This window comes from Lathyrus oleraceus, chromosome 2 (assembly GCF_024323335.1).
Source record: "Lathyrus oleraceus cultivar Zhongwan6 chromosome 2, CAAS_Psat_ZW6_1.0, whole genome shotgun sequence".
Classification (NCBI taxonomy): Eukaryota; Viridiplantae; Streptophyta; class Magnoliopsida; order Fabales; family Fabaceae; genus Lathyrus; species Lathyrus oleraceus.
Window position 1 is genome coordinate 195,340,894 of NC_066580.1, and position 18,546 is coordinate 195,359,439.

Sequence of the window (18,546 nt, forward strand, 5' to 3'; positions counted from 1 at the left end):
ATTCATCTTAGGTCTGTAAGGAGAGGAATTATGGTGTGCAATCTTGAATTCAGCGCACAACTCATCCATCATCTTGTTATTCAGATTGGATCCATTATCAGTAATGATCCTCTCTGGCACACCATAACGGCAAATCAGCTGGTTCTTGATAAACTTCACAACCACTGTCTGGTTACATTCGCGTACGAAGCGGCTTCAACCCATTTGGTGAAGTAATCAATTGCTACGAGAATAAACCGATGTCCGTTGGACGCTTTCGGCTCAATCATGCCGATCATGTCGATTCCCCACATAGAGAAAGGCCATGGTGATGAAATCACATTCAGGAGTGTCGGAGGAATATGAATCTTATCCGCATAAATTTGACACTTGTGACATTTCTTCACATACTTGCAACAGTCAGACTCCATTGTCAGCCAATAGTAGCCTGCTCTCAACATCTTCTTAGCCATGGCATGTCCATTGGAATGAGTACCAAATGAACCCTCATGGACCTCAGTCATCAACAGGTTTGCTTCGTGTCTATCCACGCATCTGAGCAAAACCATATCAAAATTTCTCTTGTACAGCACTTCACCACTGAGGTAGAAACTGCCTGACAACCTTCTCAAAGTTTTCCTATCTTTCACAGATGCCCCAGGCGGGTAGACCTGGTTCTGGAGGAAATTCTTGATATCAAAATACCAAGGCTTGTCATCTTTTACGTCTTCAATTGCAAATATGTGAGCGGGTCTATCCAAGCGCATCACAGTAATATTGGGAACATCATTCCACCATCTGACAACTATCATGGAAGCAAGCGTAGCAAGGGCATCTGCCATCCGATTATCCTCTCGAGGAATATGATAAAATTCAACTTCTGTGAAGAAAGTTGAAATTCTCCTTGCATAATCTCTGTACGGAATGAGACCTGGTTGATTTGTCTCCCATTCACCTTTGATCTGATTGACAACCAAAGCTGAATCACCATAGACATCAAGATATTTGATTCTTAAGTCAATGCATTCTTCAAGTCCCATAATACAGGCTTCATACTCCGCCATATTATTCGTGCATTTGAAAGTTAGCCTTGCTGTAAACGGAATGTGCGAACCCTGGGGATTAACAATTACTGCCCCAATTCCATTTCCATATTGATTAACAGCGCCATCAAACACCATCGTCCATCTGGAACCAGGTTCTGGACCTTCATCAAGTGTAGGCTCATCGCAATCTTTCATCTTCAAATACAGAATTTCCTCGTCAGGGAAGTCATACTGAACAGACTGATGATCTTCAATTGGCTGGTGCGCTAGGTGGTCAGCCAAGATACTACCTTTGATAGCTTTCTGAGCTCGATACTCGATATCATACTCAGACAACAACATCTGCCAACGGGCAATCCTCCCAGTTAAAGCAGGCTTCTCGAAGATATACTTAATTGGATCCATTCTGGATATCAACCAAGTTGTATGATTTATCATGTACTGGCGCAAACGCTTAGCTGCCCAAGCTAAAGCACAGCACGTCTTCTCAAGCATAGAGTACCGAGACTCACAATCAGTAAACTTCTTACTGAGGTAGTAGATAGCAAACTCCTTCTTCCCTGATTCATCTTGTTGACCGAGTACACAACCCATCGAGTCTTCAAGAACTGTTAAGTACATAATCAGAGGTCTTCCTTCCACTGGCGGAGACAAAATCGGAGGTTCAGACAGATAATCTTTGATACTGTCGAAAGCTTTCTGGCAATCCTCGGTCCAATCATGAGACTGATCTTTCCGGAGGAGCTTGAATATCGGCGCACATGTGGCAGTCATGTGGGATATAAATCTGGAAATGTAGTTCAAGCGGCCAAGAAAACCTCGGACTTGCTTCTCAGTTTTGGGTGCGGGCATCTCTTGTATTGCTTTGACCTTTGCAGGATCAACCTCAATACCTCTTTCACTTACCACAAAACCCAACAACTTGCCGGAACGGACTCCAAAAGTACATTTGTTCGGATTCAGACGAAGCTGGAATTTCCTCAAACGCTGAAAAAGCTTCAACAAATGCTCAATATGCTCAACTTCCGTTCGGGACTTAGCAATCATATCATCAACATAGACTTCTATCTCCTTGTGCATCATATCATGAAACAAGGTAGTCATAGCTCGTTGATACGTGGCTCCGGCGTTCTTCAAACCGAAGGGCATCACTCGATAACAGAATGTTCCCCAAGGTGTGATGAATGTTGTCTTCTCCATATCCTCTGGTGCCATCTTGATTTGATTATATCCGGAAAATCCGTCCATAAAGGAAAAGACTTTGAATTTAGCTGTATTGTCTACCAACATGTCAATGTGTGGTAGAGGAAAATCATCCTTTGGGCTAGCTTTATTCAAATCTCTGTAATCAACGCACATACGGACTTTTCCGTCCTTCTTAGGAACAGGCACAAATTGGCCACCCATAGAGGATATGTCGAAGTCACCAGAAACCCCGCATCAATTTGCTTCTGAACTTCCTCTTTGATCTTCACTGCCATATCTGGATGAGTTCTTCTGAGCTTCTGCTTCACAGGCACGCACTCAGGCTTCAAAGGCAGGAAATGTTGCACAATATCTGTATCTAAACCCGGCATGTCTTCATAGGACCAAGCAAAGATATCTGAATATTCTCGTAGCAAGCTGATCAAATCTTCCTTAACAGACCCTTCAAGAAGTGCCCCAATCTTCACCAGGCGCTCACAATCTTCAGATCCCAAGTTGACTGTTTCCAAGTCTTCGAGATGCGGCTGAATGATCTTCTCTTCGTGCTCAAGGAGACGGGTGATCTCATCAGGAATCTCTTCAACATCATCTTCCTCTGCCTCAAATACAGGGAATTCAAAATTGGGAGATGGCGTTGGATCATTATGTTCAATGGGTTTTAGGATCAACCTGCATAATGATTTTGGTTAAGAAAAACTTCATAATTTTAAGCAAATAAATCATTATGCAGATGAAAGAATGTTGCTTTTACAGCTTTTATTTTGTTTTTATGTTTTTTGTGATCACTGATTTCATAAAGAAAAGCAAAAAGTGAAAACAAAGGAAAAACAAATGTTTTGACAATGTAAAAATTGAATGAAAATATCATTGTATATATGCTTTGCCAACAATGTCATCACTTCTCCTTTTGGCATGGGAGAAGGGTTTTAAACAAAAGTGAACAATTACTCTGATCTATGGATAACTGTAGGAACATCCACAGCGACCCAATTGTGGCAGACACCACCAGGAATAACAAAATTGTTCAAATCTTCTGCATCTTCTTCTTCAATGATAGCAACAGCTTCCTCTTCTGCAGGTTGATCAGCATGGATGAATCCTCCACTGGTGAACAGACCTTGCTCATTGCATGCCCCAGAACCAAAGCCAATGCCTGCCCGGGATCGATTATCTTCAAGTTCAAGCACTTTTCCTAGTCCAGCGACTGCACCACATTCAATGGCCAGCTTAGCATCTCGGTAGGAAGTGAATGAAGGAGACTTCTTCTCGATTGGTTCATCAATAGACAAAGCTTGAAACTGAGTTCCAACTTCATCCTCTGCGTCAATGTACGAGAAAGAAGACAAATTACTGACCAGGAGAGCCTTTTCTCCCCCTACTACGACCAGTTTCTTGTTTTTCACAAACTTCAGCTTTTGGTGTAGGGTGGATGTCACGGCGCCAGCCTCGTGAATCCATGGTCTGCCCAAGAGACAGCTGTATGATGGGTGAATATCCATTACTTGGAAAGTAATCTGGAAATCACTTGGTCCAATCTTGATTGGGAGATCAACTTCCCCAATCACGGTCTTGCGCGACCCATCAAAAGCTTTAACAACAACCCCACTCTGCCTCATAGGAGGACCTTGATATGACAAACGTGAGAGTGTGGATTTTGGCAATACATTAAGGGACGATCCAGTGTCCACCAGTACATTGGACATTGCATCAGATTTGCAGTTCATAGAGATATGTAAAGCCATGTTGTGGTCTCTTCCCTCCTCAGGGAGATCAGCGTCACAAAAGCTCAGAGTGTTGCAAGCGGTAATGTTTGCAACGATGCTATCAAATTGTTCAAGGGTGACGTCATGATCGACGTACGCCAAGTCCAAGACTTTCTGAAGAGATTCCCGATGTGGCTCTGAATTCAGCAACAAAGAAAGAATGGAGATCTTGGAGGGCGTGTGTAGAAGCTGGTCTACAATATTATACTCACTCTTTCTGATGAGCCTCAGCATCTCATCAGATTCTTCATCAACAATGCCACTCGGGCCATCTGAAGAAACAGGAGTCTTTTGTACAGACGAGGAGGGTTTGGCAACATCAAGTGCCGGATTCTGAACATTCACAGCATTCCCTACAGGGCGCTCAACAGATTCAGAAGCAACAACCTTAGCAGGCGCAGAAAAGACACGACCGCTTCGGGTCAATCCACTAACATCAGCAATAGTGGTTACAGAAGTGGAAGGCAAAGGTACTTCAACCCCATCCTGGACAGCAACAGGATTGTACCGGAATGGTACAGCTCGATCAGATGAATAAGGCACAGGGCCTGCCGGTTTGATAATCAAAGAAGGTGAAGCCTTAGGCTTGTTGCTATTGTAGCGAATAACAACGGGCTCTGGAAGCTTGAACACCGGGGAGATAACACTCACCTCGGGCTCAACAACATCAACATTGCGATTCTGGAGAATCTCAATGGTACCTTCATTCAACATCATCTGCAATTCCTTGCGAACTTGGTCGCAACCCAAGCGATTTACGGAACAGACGCGACACTGGTCATGGTTATGCTTCAAATGACTGTGCTGACACAGCATCTTATGTAATCCAGCCAATGACTGCCGGATATGACTGACATACTTCACTTTGTACTTCCCAAGGTCTTCCTGGATCATATTCACAGATTTCCCATGCGAAGGCAATGGGTTCCTGGTGACATTCGGATTAGAGTCTTCAAAACTCAAAATTCCACTTCTCATAAGGTCTTGAACCTTACTCTTCAGCGGGAAACAGTTCTCAACGTTGTGGCCCGGAGCACCGGAATGGTAGGCACAATGCTGGTCTGGTTTGTACCACCATTGTGGATTGGCAGGAATTGCAGGAGGATCCCTGGGAGAAACCAACTTCCTCTCCAACAAGGAGGGATAAAGCTCTGTATATGTCATCGGAATTGGGTCAAAGCTGACCTTCTTCCTATCATAGCTCACATTCGCTTGGTTGGTTGTACTTCCACGAGGCTGGTAAGCCTGTTGCTGTGGACGCTGCTGTTGCTGTTGATATTGCGGTTGTGGATATTGCTGCTGATGCTGATACTGCTGAGCATTATCCTTGAATACAGGTGCCACACTAGCCACCTGATGCTGATGTCTGGAATGATGTGCAGGCTTCCTCTGAACAGAGGGTCTTCTATGCTTGGGCTGAGACTGCACAGCATGCGCTTCACCTTCTTTCCTCTTGAACGCTCCATACCGCTTAGAGGAAGAGCTATCATCTTTAGACAACCGTCCTTCACGGACGCCTTCTTCAAGACGCATCCCCATATTCACCATCTCGGTGAAATCAGAGGGAGCGCTGGCCACCATTCTCTCATAATAGAATGACCCAAGAGTCTTCAGAAAGATCTTGGTCATCTCTTTCTCTTCTAATGGTGGAGTGATCTGAGCTGCCAGCTCACGCCATCTCTGGGCGTACTCCTTGAACGTCTCTTTGTCCTTTTGTGACATAGATCTGAGTTGATCTCTGTCAGGCGCCATGTCAACGTTGTATTTATATTGCTTGACGAAAGCTTCGCCAAGATCATTGAAAGAGCGGATGTTGGCACTGTCCAAACTCATGTACCAGCGGAGAGCAGCACCAAACAAACTGTCTTGAAAGTAGTGGATCAAGAGTTGATCGTTGTCGGTCTGCGTGGACATCTTTCTGGCATACATAACCAAGTGTGCCAAAGGACAAGTGTTCCCTTTATACTTCTCAAAGTCTGGGACCTTGAATTTGACTGGTATTTTCACACCGGGAACTAGACAAAGTTCGGCTGCTGACTTGCCGAAGAGATCTTTGCCTCTAAGAGTTCTCAATTCCTTTCTCAGCTCGAGGAATTGATCGTTCATTGCATCCATTTTCTCGTGAACATCTGAGCCTTCAGAAGCTTCAGAGTGATAAATGGTGTCGTCTACCCTCGGCATGGTATGCACGACAGGAGGAACAGGAATAGGGACCGGGCTAGATGCCGGCATTTGTGCGAATGTAGGAGCTGGCCGATCAGGCATGAAGCCAGGAGGCATCCCCCAAGGAAAACCGGGAGGCATGGCATTTGGCTGCTGGGCACTAACAGGCACCGATGTAGTAGCTATCTCAGATATAACCGTCCGCTGAACCGGAGTTGCTGGCTGTTGAGGAGCAGGCTGATTCTGGGCAGCAAGAAGTTGCTCCATCAGAGCGCCAAGTCTGGCGACTTCATCCCTCAAGCTCTGGTTCTCTTGTTCCAACTGCTCCATAATCCTTGCAGAGTTGACCCTTGTATAATACCGGTGAGTCAGCTTGTCTTCAAAATAAATGAAGAACAGGAGTTAGAACCGGAAGACCAGAAAAAGATGGGTACCTGTTTATGCAAGAATGATGCATGAAATGCTTGTGCAAATGTTTTGATTTTCAAGGAATCCTTAGGGTACATTTGCAATATTTCGAATATTTAAACATTTTGATTGCTCATGGAAAATATTTTCATTCAAAATATTAGGTCAAAGAAATACAGCATTCTTTTAATCTATTACAAAGAGAAAAGGTAAATGACATCCTATGGATCCCTATTAGCTCGGGATGCTGGAAGACGAGAAGTGTACAACTTCTTGATCTCTCTCTCATAGGCGGCCTCCATATCAGCTTTCTCCTTTGCAAGTTGATCATACTTCCTTTTCCAGAATTTGGATGACTGAGGAAGCAGAGAAGTCCAAGTGTCGTTCGGATCGTCGATCACTCGGTGCTCGAGAAATTCAATCATATCATCCTTCTCCTTGAGCTGCTGCAGCAATTCCTCTCTTTCGCGGATCCAGGCACGCGAAAGGTCTTCTTCTCTCAACTCCTCTACACGTTGGGTAGGGAGGGTTGAAGGCCCAGCCACATCCAACAGTGTAGGTCTTGGATGATCATATGGCATCAGGTAGGTAGCAGCCCTCTGTCTGACCCAAGAGGTGTAGGGCTCCAAAGCAATGCAATTCTTTGGACCCAATTCATTCCTACTCTTTATGCGAATATTGCGCCAAGCGCGGACAAATCTGGCTTTCAGGCCTTGGGGATCTTTACCCTCCTGAAAGAACACACCTTCTAACAGAATGTTATGGGGTTTATCCTTTAGGGGGAACCCAAGCTGACGACGTGCAAGCGTAGGGTTGTAGGTAATCCCACCACATGTACCAAGAAGAGGCACATTAGGGAATTCACCACAAGAATTGATGATCTGAACGGTATCATACACGCGATCATACCAGGTGATATCATCATTGGTGAGAGACATGAGTCTCTGAGACCACCGTAGACATCCCTTGTTCTCCTTGAAAGCAACTGTCTGCGGCAAGTGCGAAATAAACCACTTGTACAGCAGGGGTAAACAGCAGACAATGACTCCTCCATTCTTCATATTCCTCAGATGCATGGAGACATATGCATCACCCAACAAGGTCGGAACTGGATTAAGAACTGAAAAGATCCTAATGGCGTTCATGTCGACGAACTTGTCAAAGTTGGGAAACAGCACCAATCCATAGATAAGCAAAACGAACAGAGCCTCAAAGGCATCCTCACTCATGGCCTTCCCATAGAAAGTGGCTTGAGCAATGAGGAACTCGGAAGGAAAACCCTGAATTCCGCCCTTGGTAGCCAGACTAGCTCTAATCAGATCTTCATCTATGTGCAACAAGCTGGAAATCTCTCGAGCAGATGGAATACTCTCTAAGCCACTGAACGGCACTTGATTCAGAATAGGAATCCCAATAAGGTGAGAGTATTCTTCCAAAGTCGGCATCAACTGGAAGTCCGGAAATAAGAAGCAATGATAGAGCGGATCATAGAACTGAGCAAGAGTGCTCATCAATCCTTCATCCACTTGAGTAGTCAGCAACGGCAGAAGCTTCCCATAGCGAGCTTTGAAACCCAAGGGATCTAATACATATGATGTCAGATTCCTTAACTCTTTTACATCGGGCTGCTTGAAGCTGTACTTCTTTGTATGCCTTTTTGGTCTTTCCATGTCTGAAAATTTTGCAAATAACCCTTTAAGTTCCTTGAAAATTTTCTCTTTTGATGACATGAATGCGGATGAATGCGTGAATGCATGAATGCAACAAACACACTCAAGGATCAAGCAAAGCACACCAAACAAAGGTCGTGGGAAAGCTCTATGTATCCCTAATATCAATCATCCATTTTGGTGGATTTAGGTTTTCACCTTATCGACACCCAAGTTCCATTGATATTAACGGTACATGAACCAGTTCAAACATTCCTAATATCAACCAGCCGCTTTGGTGGATTTTAGGTTTTACACCTGATCCGGGATCCATTGATATTAACAATGCTTGAACGACTCAACCACGAATCACGGGTTTGTTGAGAGTCACGAGCATGAGGTCTTGGTTAAGAACCACCCAAAGGGAGTGTACTAGGGTTTAAACCTGCCAGACATGTTCTATCAGAGGTTCCCATAATCATCGTTCCATCTTTCGAATATTATCGGAGGAACGAATACTCGTATTCCAAGAATATTCTCAAGAGAAACTCTTATGAGTGTAGTATCGCGTGACAATCGTATCAGAACTGACATCTGAACGACCTCCGCACTACGGTCCTAAAAATAGGCCAAGATGGGTTTGGTAAACTAAGGTCCTTGGCTTCTGCGGAACATGATTGAAAGAATAATGCCTAACCACAAATAACTTGTGTGACATTATTAATTCAACATGACCTCCACCAAGTGAATGGACTCGCAAGTCAACTGGCTAAGGACTACTCCACACCAGTCGACAAGACTATGCCATTCTCCTATCCTAGAGTGCACTCGAGTTCGGGTATAGAACTCATCTCACAGATCACCAAAGCACACAGCAAATGTATATCAAGCAATTCACACATTACAATCAATACATTCATCCCAAATTGTACAAAAATATGCCAGATAAAGAATAATAACATATATCACAACAAGGGTGAAAAGTAGGCAATACCAACCAGGGATTCTGGTGAGATGTCCCCAGTGAAGTCGCCACTTTTCTGTAGCGGTGTATTCGTCGCTATATGATCTATCGATTGAATCATAAGCTATGAGATACATGAAAATTTCGAGTCGCCACCGCACTTTTATTTATCCAAAGGATTGGCTAAAAAGCGAACAAAAGCCTAAGAAGTTTTACACGTAGAAAACTAATAAAAAGATCAGAGATTCTGGGTAAGGGGTAAATTACGCAATGGGAAGGTGTTAGGCACCCACTACGTCCTAGGTACTCCTAGGGAGCCCTTTTCACACTTGTTATGCAAAATTAATATTTATTATGACATATATATTGTGCAAACATGATTGGGATGATGAGAAAAGAATATACAAGTTTTATTATTATTATTGGGTTCGAACGGATGAACCCGTTGCCTACGTACCTTCCATCAAAGGTAAGGATCAGAACGCCGTAGTTCGGCTAAAAGATTTCCAAAAGTGGGTTAGGTTTAATTTTAAACACAAACCCTAGGTCTTACGTTATCCACGGGAGAAAACTCAACCTTATACAAACAACAACGTCCACCATGTGAGAACAGCTTCAACTGGCCAGAGAGGGGTTAACCCTATAATAGGCGAGGAAGACTTACAATTCAATCACTAAAGACAGAAGGTGAGATTAACATCAACCACTAAGATAAATCAAACCTATAGCTCATGTATGAAAACATTAATAATGGACAAAGCCAAAACAAGTGAATGAGTGGAATTACTGATTATGATCACGAAAAATGGAGTCAAAGTATAATTAAGATCAATTCAGATAAGTATTATGAAATGGAATTTTGAAAAAAAGGTCAAGGACTTGAGTCCAGGTTTTTAATTAGAAAACATGAAAATGTTTGCACAACACTTATGTCAAGATTTAAAAGGTATAATGTGAAAAGGTTCTAAGACGTAATGAATGATGAATGGATGAGGGATGGATAGTAAAACTTCTTAGAAGGTTCACTTCTTGAAATCATATGACAGATGATTCAAGTGTGTCCTTCGGAATAGCAGTTAATAATAACAAACAAACAAAGCAAAGGCGGATATCGGATGCCAATCCATGGTCTTATACCAATCTCCTAAAACAAAACGGGATATCAGAAGCCACTCAATGGTCTTACACTAATCTCCACAGGTAAAGAAATGAAAGCGGATACCGGATACCAATAGATGGATTTACACCAGTCTCCTAAAACAGAACAGGATATCAGATGCCACTCAATGGACTTACACCGATCTCCTCAAAAGAAAAACAAGGATGAAATATGGAAGTTAACTGCCAATCTATCTGGACTTAGGTTAACTCCACAGTATGCTCACAGGAAATCCAATGCCGCATCACAGGGACTTACAATGGATCCTCACATACAAGAACAAGAGCAACAATATGATCACAGGTATGCAAATGCCAACTTACAGGGACTTATAATTGCAACCTCTCTCACAAACAGATGAACAAACTATGATCACAGGAAAGCAGATGCCAACTTACAGGGACTTACAACTGCAACCTCACATACAACATCAAACAGATCAAATTATGATCACAGGATAACAGATGCCAACCTACAGGGACTTATAACTGTATCCTCACATACACACAGATGAACAGAAGATATGAGTGACCAATGAGGTCTTACACTCTATCCTTCCATATCACAGGAGCAAATGCCAAAGCAATGGACTTACAATTGTCCTCAATGGGTAAACAACAATGATAGCATCACAAAACAGATGAGATGATCATGCATTAATGGCAATTGATGATGATGATAAATGCATAGCATACAGGCAAGCAAGTGCACATGAAGCAATCAATCAATCAATGAATATCAAACAGCACACTCTATAGCCAAACAATGGGGCTCACACAAGAGGGTTGACTTTAAAAGTCCACTGTAATAGGTAAGTGTCGCTCTTAACCTGGCCATTGAGGGGCTCAGGTGAAGCAGATGAAAAGGAGATGAGGAGTATGCCTCATTGCTTCTATCTCATATCAGAGAGAGCATCAAAGAAAGTGTGGGAGTTCAGAAAGTAGGAACTCTCTCCACATTATTGACTCGATTAGATCTTGGGTATTTATCTCATTGCTTCAACCAGGTACTGGGAGCAAAGAGAGGACACACTGAATAGTGGGGGATAGATTACTTATCCCTACCTTCCACCAATTGCCTTACTTGAAGGACTTTTCCTGCTTAGGACAAATATAAACAAACACAGGCATTGCCTCTTAAGGAGGACTTCAGACAGTTTGCCCGGTCAAATAACAGACCGGGTCTCCAGACTACATGAAGAAGAAGGGTTTATACCTCAAAGCAAATGCTATAAAGCAAAGCAAGCAATCAAGTTCAAAGAACTTAGGCAACTAAAGTACCTGCAAAAGTCAAACTTATTAGCAAACAAGTCAACAGTCAAAACCAAAAGGAAATGAACCAATAGTCACACAGAGGGACCAATTGTGCAAGGCACAAAGACTCAAGCATATGAGTCACCTACAAAACAAATTGTTAGCACATGATAAACAAACCAACACAATCAAAATTGAAAGGTCTTTGGGGCATTGGTGCTCAACCTGAAACAAACAGCTCAATTGTAAGCTCAGAAGACCACTAGGACTAGCCTAGGGTCAAAGATGAAAGAAAAAGTCAAGGCAGCAAGCAATGTTCAATCAAAGTCAAATGCAATCATGTAGGAAGCAAACACAATTGGATTCAAACTTATATCATGCATCATGGTCATTTCATACACAAATGAATGCAAAGCATGGCAAGAGAAGCATACAAAAGTCAACAGCAAAGACTTCATTCAAAAGTCAACTCAAACAATCCCAAAAATTATGAAATAAATCACACTCAATCCTAACATCTAACACGGTATACATGCAAAATTTCATGGCATTTGGATGAGAGGAAGGCAGTCAATGAAATCATGAAGTCAAATCAAATTCAAGTAAGCATGGTGTAAGTCAACAAGCATAGGTCAACTTCAAAAAATCATATCAATTTGAAAACAGAAGAGAAATGAATGAAATTTACACCAATGCAAAGCTTGAGATGTCTAGTTATCACATATGAAATTTCATGATCATACAATAAGGTTTGAGAATTTCACAAAAGATTTGGCAAGGCATAGCACAAAAAGTCAACAGATGACCACATATGGAAGAAAATTCTCAATCAAATGGAAAACAGCAAGATTAATTCCAAGAAAAATCATACATCAATTAGACATTCAAGGGATCATTCATGCAAAATTTCAAGTGATTTGGATAAGGGGAAGCATGTGAACAAAAATCATACACTTGCAAATCATTGGTGTGACACAAATTGTCACACCTTATTTCAAAAATTCATATCTATCAAACCACAAATGAGAAATCCACAAACTTTATATGGAAATGAAGATCAATGTGTCTAGTTTTACCACAAAAAATTTCAAAGGCAATGGATGCAACATGAGTATTTCACAATTGGAATGGCACAAGGTATCATTTTGGCATACATGTGAAGAAAATAATTATCATAAAAAATCCAGCCAATGGAAAAATCATTAAAAATCACAATTAAAAACTAGACTCAATCATGAACATGATGGAAAAAGAATCATAATTTTTGGATGAAAAATGAATTAGAAAATAATTGTTGAAGTTTGGATAAAATTGGGTGAAATGTGAACAAAATGCATGGCATAAGTGGTCAACACAAGTCAACAGTGGCAATTGAGTAAATATTTTTTCATTAATCAAAACGCTGCAGTTTTGGGGGGAGAAATGGAATGTTCTTATTGGCTGTTGCCAATGGAACAGTGCGGCTGGCCAATGGAGCCTCATATTTTCTAGTTTTAGAAACCCTTAGGGTTTATGCAGCCATGGCAATCGACATAGATCATGAACAATAATCAACAAACAGCAACAAGTGGAAATTCTGGCAGTTTACCATAACAAGCAAGCAATATCATTTTCAATGTTTATCATCATCCGACTAATCCAAGCAAACAATAGCATAGCATTTGGCAAGGTGCTCGCAGCAGGCAGTCCACAGCATACAACACCAACATGTGGACTTTCTAGGCATGGCTATAAGGTTCAGCATACAAACATCCTCATCATGTTTCAAGGCTCATCCACATCAAATAAATTTTGAGCAACATAAACAACAGTTTAGCATAATGCACATCAGGCAACAGCAACATACCACATGTTTCACAAGGATTTTAGGCATATTCATGAGGTTTCCAAAATAGCAGCAAGGCAATATTCAAGCAATCAGCATCAAAAACAAGACTAGACCAAGTATCACACAACAACATTGTATTGGTGTAGCAACATCATTCAACAACATATCAATGCAACATCCCAACAAAATTCTGGACAGGACAAGGTTTAATTAGTAGGGCACATTTATGTGGTTCCCCAACAGCAACACAAAATGGCTCGACCAAAACACACAACACATTATTCAGCAACAATTTAACCAACTAATAGGTAGAATTCCTGGACAGGGTATAGGTTTAGCAACAAACTGCAGCAGGGTTAGCTTCATGTTCATTAAAAAACTCAAACGGCAACATGGACACCACATGATCAATAATCATTACCAACATTCTCAATCAAACATGACTGTGAAGCAAGAACTGGAAACAAGCTATGGTCTGTACAACACAGGGCACACAATTTCATCATCATGTTCATCAAAACAATAGCAAGCAACAGCATATCATCTAGCAGCATATAACCACACAATCTTCATGCAAAATTCTGAGCAACAACAGCAACAACATGGTAGTAGCATACAGCAGAATGGCATGTTCATCATAACAGCAGGTTTTAGCATAACAGCACTGTTAACATCATGGTATTCATCATCATGTAATTATCAAACAACAGCACAGCATGGTAGTAGCATAACATTCAGCATAGCAGTACATGTTATCACCAACATCAAAAATGACTTAGCCCAAACATACATCAGCAAGGGTTTGGCATGCAGTCAATAGCAACTTCCATCATTATGAACTCATTCAAAATAGCATCATCAAAACACAACAAACCAAACACAACAAATGGAAATTCTGGTGCAGGGCAAGGTTTCGAAACAGCATGGGATTTCACCATCCTACTTCATCATTATGTCGAAATCAAACAACAATATGGAAACTATATGGCAACAACATTCATGATGCTCATGGCAAACAACAAAACAAACTACATGAGCTGGACTTCTGGGAAAAAGTAACAGGGTTTATCAGCATGGTTCAGCATGGTTGCATCATCATGTTCAATCATCCATTTGCAGCAGGGTATCATGGCATTCAGTACAGGCAGCATCATGATTTAGCACAGTAGGTGCATAATTTGAAACAGACAACAGCAGCAGTATTCATCATTCGACCAAATCAAAACAAATGACAGCATATAGCAGCATAGCATATTCAACATCCACATGTAATCATCAAAACAACTGCTTTCATGGCATGAACAAAAACATCTCTAGCACATGGCAATGAGCATTACCAGCAGAACAGCATCATCATAACAGCAACAGGCACACACTCATCACTAACAATATTCATCATCATACAACCAAATTCAAACAGTAGGGCATAAACAGCATGGCCAATGGTTGTTCATCAACATTCAAACAGAATAAACAACATCACACAGCAACAGGCTATAGCAAGCAGTCAAGAGCATTAACAATTAATCATGGCAAGGAGGTACTGTCATCATGCAGTAGCATCAATCAACAACAAAACAAAACAGCATAGCACAGTATGGCAGCACACATGTATTCATTTTCAAACAGCCAACTTCAAACAGGCACAATCAATCAGCATGGCAAATGGCAATTATTATGCAACATCAAAGTAACAACAAGCCAGACACAACAAGTGGAATTTCCTGGACAAAAATTACCATTGCAAAGTAACAGCAAGCATCAACATCAGGTAAAATCATCATGACCAAATATGCCCAGAAATCAACCATATACATATCAATAGCATTAATCATACATCAAACAACAAACGTGCATCAACCAATTTCATTAAATCCTTTCCAGCCAAGCAAATCGAAGAAAAACAAGTTTATGCAACAAGAAATAAAATCCAGATTTCTCAGCTATCAAGTAACTATTTGCCACGATACAAGTTGTAACATGTTCAGCATACAAGAGTCTAACCTAATCATAACATGGTTTTGAGAAAAGAGGGAGTCGAGATTTTACTTGTTTTTGAAGCAATGGAAGAAACAGTGCTTGTTTGAATGATTGGAGCTTGAACAGGTGAAGGTTTTGGTTAGAAGTGATGAATCCTTGAGGTAGGTGAGCTCAGCCAAGCTTGGAATCATTCATAGCTCGATTTGCCATTGTTGTGTCTTGGTAAAACAGAGCTTGGAAATGGAGTAACAGCTGGGATTTAATGATTCCACTGACTCTCAAATGCTGTCTAGATGAAGAAGCAATAAAGGTTGTTTTAAGGTTCTTTGTGTTTTGGCAGAAAATGCACTATATGCCAAAAATGCAAAAGTGAGAGGATGATGATTTTCTCTCGTGGAGGCTGCAAAACTAGGGTTGTTTTGTGCTGAAAATGATCTCTTATATGACTGTTTAAGATTAACCAATCATGTACTAACCAAAATTAACTTAATTAAACCATTTTGCAAAATTGCTAATGTTTGGCCAAGTGGAGGAGAGGTGTGAATTGACTGAGAATTTGGGCTGGGTACAGGCTGCAAAAAGGACAGTATATTTGCTGTTTTTGGTTATACATGGAATGCTGCAGCATGTTGTACTGGTTTTGCCTTATGTACTTCTATTTGCACCTTTGGCCAATTTTGAATTTTTATCCAAAATGATGATGGAATGATGGTATGATGGTGGTTTTAAGCTTTGAGCAAGTTTCAAATATGGTTTACAACATTTCCCAATTGGCAAAATGATGAAAAAGTCCACAAATCAAAAAGTCAAAGTTTGGTCAAACTTTGAATTTTAAAGGAATTGGTCCAAAAATGCCATTTTGAATGGTAAGGTTTTAGGTCATGAAATTTATATTTTTGGAAAGAGGATGAAAAATGTGGGGTGTAGGAAAAAACCCCACCAAATTTGGCCTTATGGTTTGTGAGTTATGGCTTGTTGAAGTTCAAAAATTGGTGAAAATGATTTGATCATATCTTGACAACCACACATGGGATTTTGATGTTCTTGGACTTTTTGAAAATGGGAAGACAAGATCTTCAACTTTCATGTTGGGCAAAAATTCATTTGGAGCTTGTATCATGAAGTAAGTTTAAGATCAAGAAGTTTCCATTTTTGGTAGTTGAAATTACAGGTCCACTTTCTATTTCTGGAAAATTTTCTGATTGGCTTGATTTTCTTCCATGATGAGATTGAACATGATATATGAGACTTATACAAGCATGAATGAACTTCTTCAAAACAATTCTATCCATCAAATTCTGATTAAATCAATTGTTGACCAAGTTTGACTTTTCTAGGGTTTTGGACTGATTGAACTTCTTCTGATGATTTCCAAACCCTATTTGCTTGAGAACTTGACTTCAAATGATGTCTCAAGATGTATGAACCTTTGATTATTGATCATGATGCCCAAATTCTGCAAGAATGGCCATCATCCATTGCTTTGACTGATCAATGACTGTCTTTGACCTAATTGCTGATGATTGCTTCAACTGCAAGCAAAAAGGTTAGACTGACAATATTTTGTACTTTTTGAATGATAAACATATGAAAGCAAAGATATACAAATGCAAAGTATGCTTGGTGATCAAGAAACAAACCCACAAGGCAATCTATCCACTAAGAGGAAAGCAAAGGCATGCAATGATCCTTGAGGTTATGATATGAATGATATGGGCCATGAGGGATCTTAGGGCCCAAAATTGGGGTCTTACACCAAGACTCTAATACAGATTCACCAGTTCATAACACGTAACCGAAAAGAAATCTGGTTTTGGAAAGAATTATTTCTTGAAGGAAATAATAAGGCGCACAAAAACTGTTTTAGAAAGAAACAAGGAGAGTAATGACAATAAACATTCTTCAATGACCAAGATCTTGTCATCACTCCAACGGTCCTTCTCAACGCCTATATAAAGGACTGAATACTTCATAAAAGTATACACTTGAGACACACAAGATACAAAAACTCTCATTCATTCTCTCTCATTTTTTTACGAGCTGCTGCTCTTACGTGAAAAGCTATTGTTCTTATTATTATGTAATATGTGCTTTTGTTAGAAGCACATTGCATTACAAATCATATTTTTGCTAAGATATTTCCTCAAGTGACTCTGTGCAGTCTGAATACTTGAGAAGGCTAAGGGATTATTCTCTTAGGCGGTTGTTTGTGTAATCTTTCAAGATTAGTGTATTAAGACCTTTTTGAAGGAGAAATCACCTTGGCAGGATGGACTGGAGTAGCTTTGAATTTCAAGCAAACCAGTATAAAATTCTGTGTCATTTTCCTTTTTATTATCTGTGTGTCTAATATCTCAAAAAAAAAACTTTATTTCTAAAAACAATTCAAAACCCTTTTCTTGTTTTTCTTTACCTTCAATAGGATCATTATATTCAATGGGTTTGAGAAGCAACTTTATTTGATATTTTGATTTTAGAGAAATGGAGTGCAAACAAATATTATGCAGATGTGGAAAAATTATTGTTTATTTATGTTTTTTATGATTACCATTTTCAGAAAAAGCAAAAAGTAAAAACAAACATCATAGATGTGGATGAATAAAGTTTTATTTTTAATGATGATATTATTGAAAATGCCAAACAATATTTCACTTATCCTTTAAGAATAGGAGAAGGATTTTTTTTTTGAATAATAAAACAAATTACTTTGAATGATGCATAACAACAAGAACGTCTACAACAACCCAATTGTTGCAAGCTTGGTCGTGTGGCACGAAGTTGACACAAGCTTCGTCTTTATCATCTTCAATAACTGCAGCTGAGTGTTGTTCACCTTCATGAAAGAACCCTCCACTATGAAAAACTTGTTGTATAGCCTTGATGTTTCCATTGAACTTGCTGAATTCCTAGACTAGCTCTATTCTTGTTTTTGACGACTTCTACAACGCGACCCCACTTGTTGGTGCCACCAGCCTGAATAATTTCCTCTGCATCTTTCAGAGAAGATATGGATGCCCTAGTCCTTTGAATCTCATTAGCAATAGATAAAGCTTGGAATGGCGTTCCAACTTCTTCTTCAGATTCCATATAGGTGAATAATGATAGATGGCTCACCAAAAGCGCTTTCTCTCCACCAATAATGACGAGC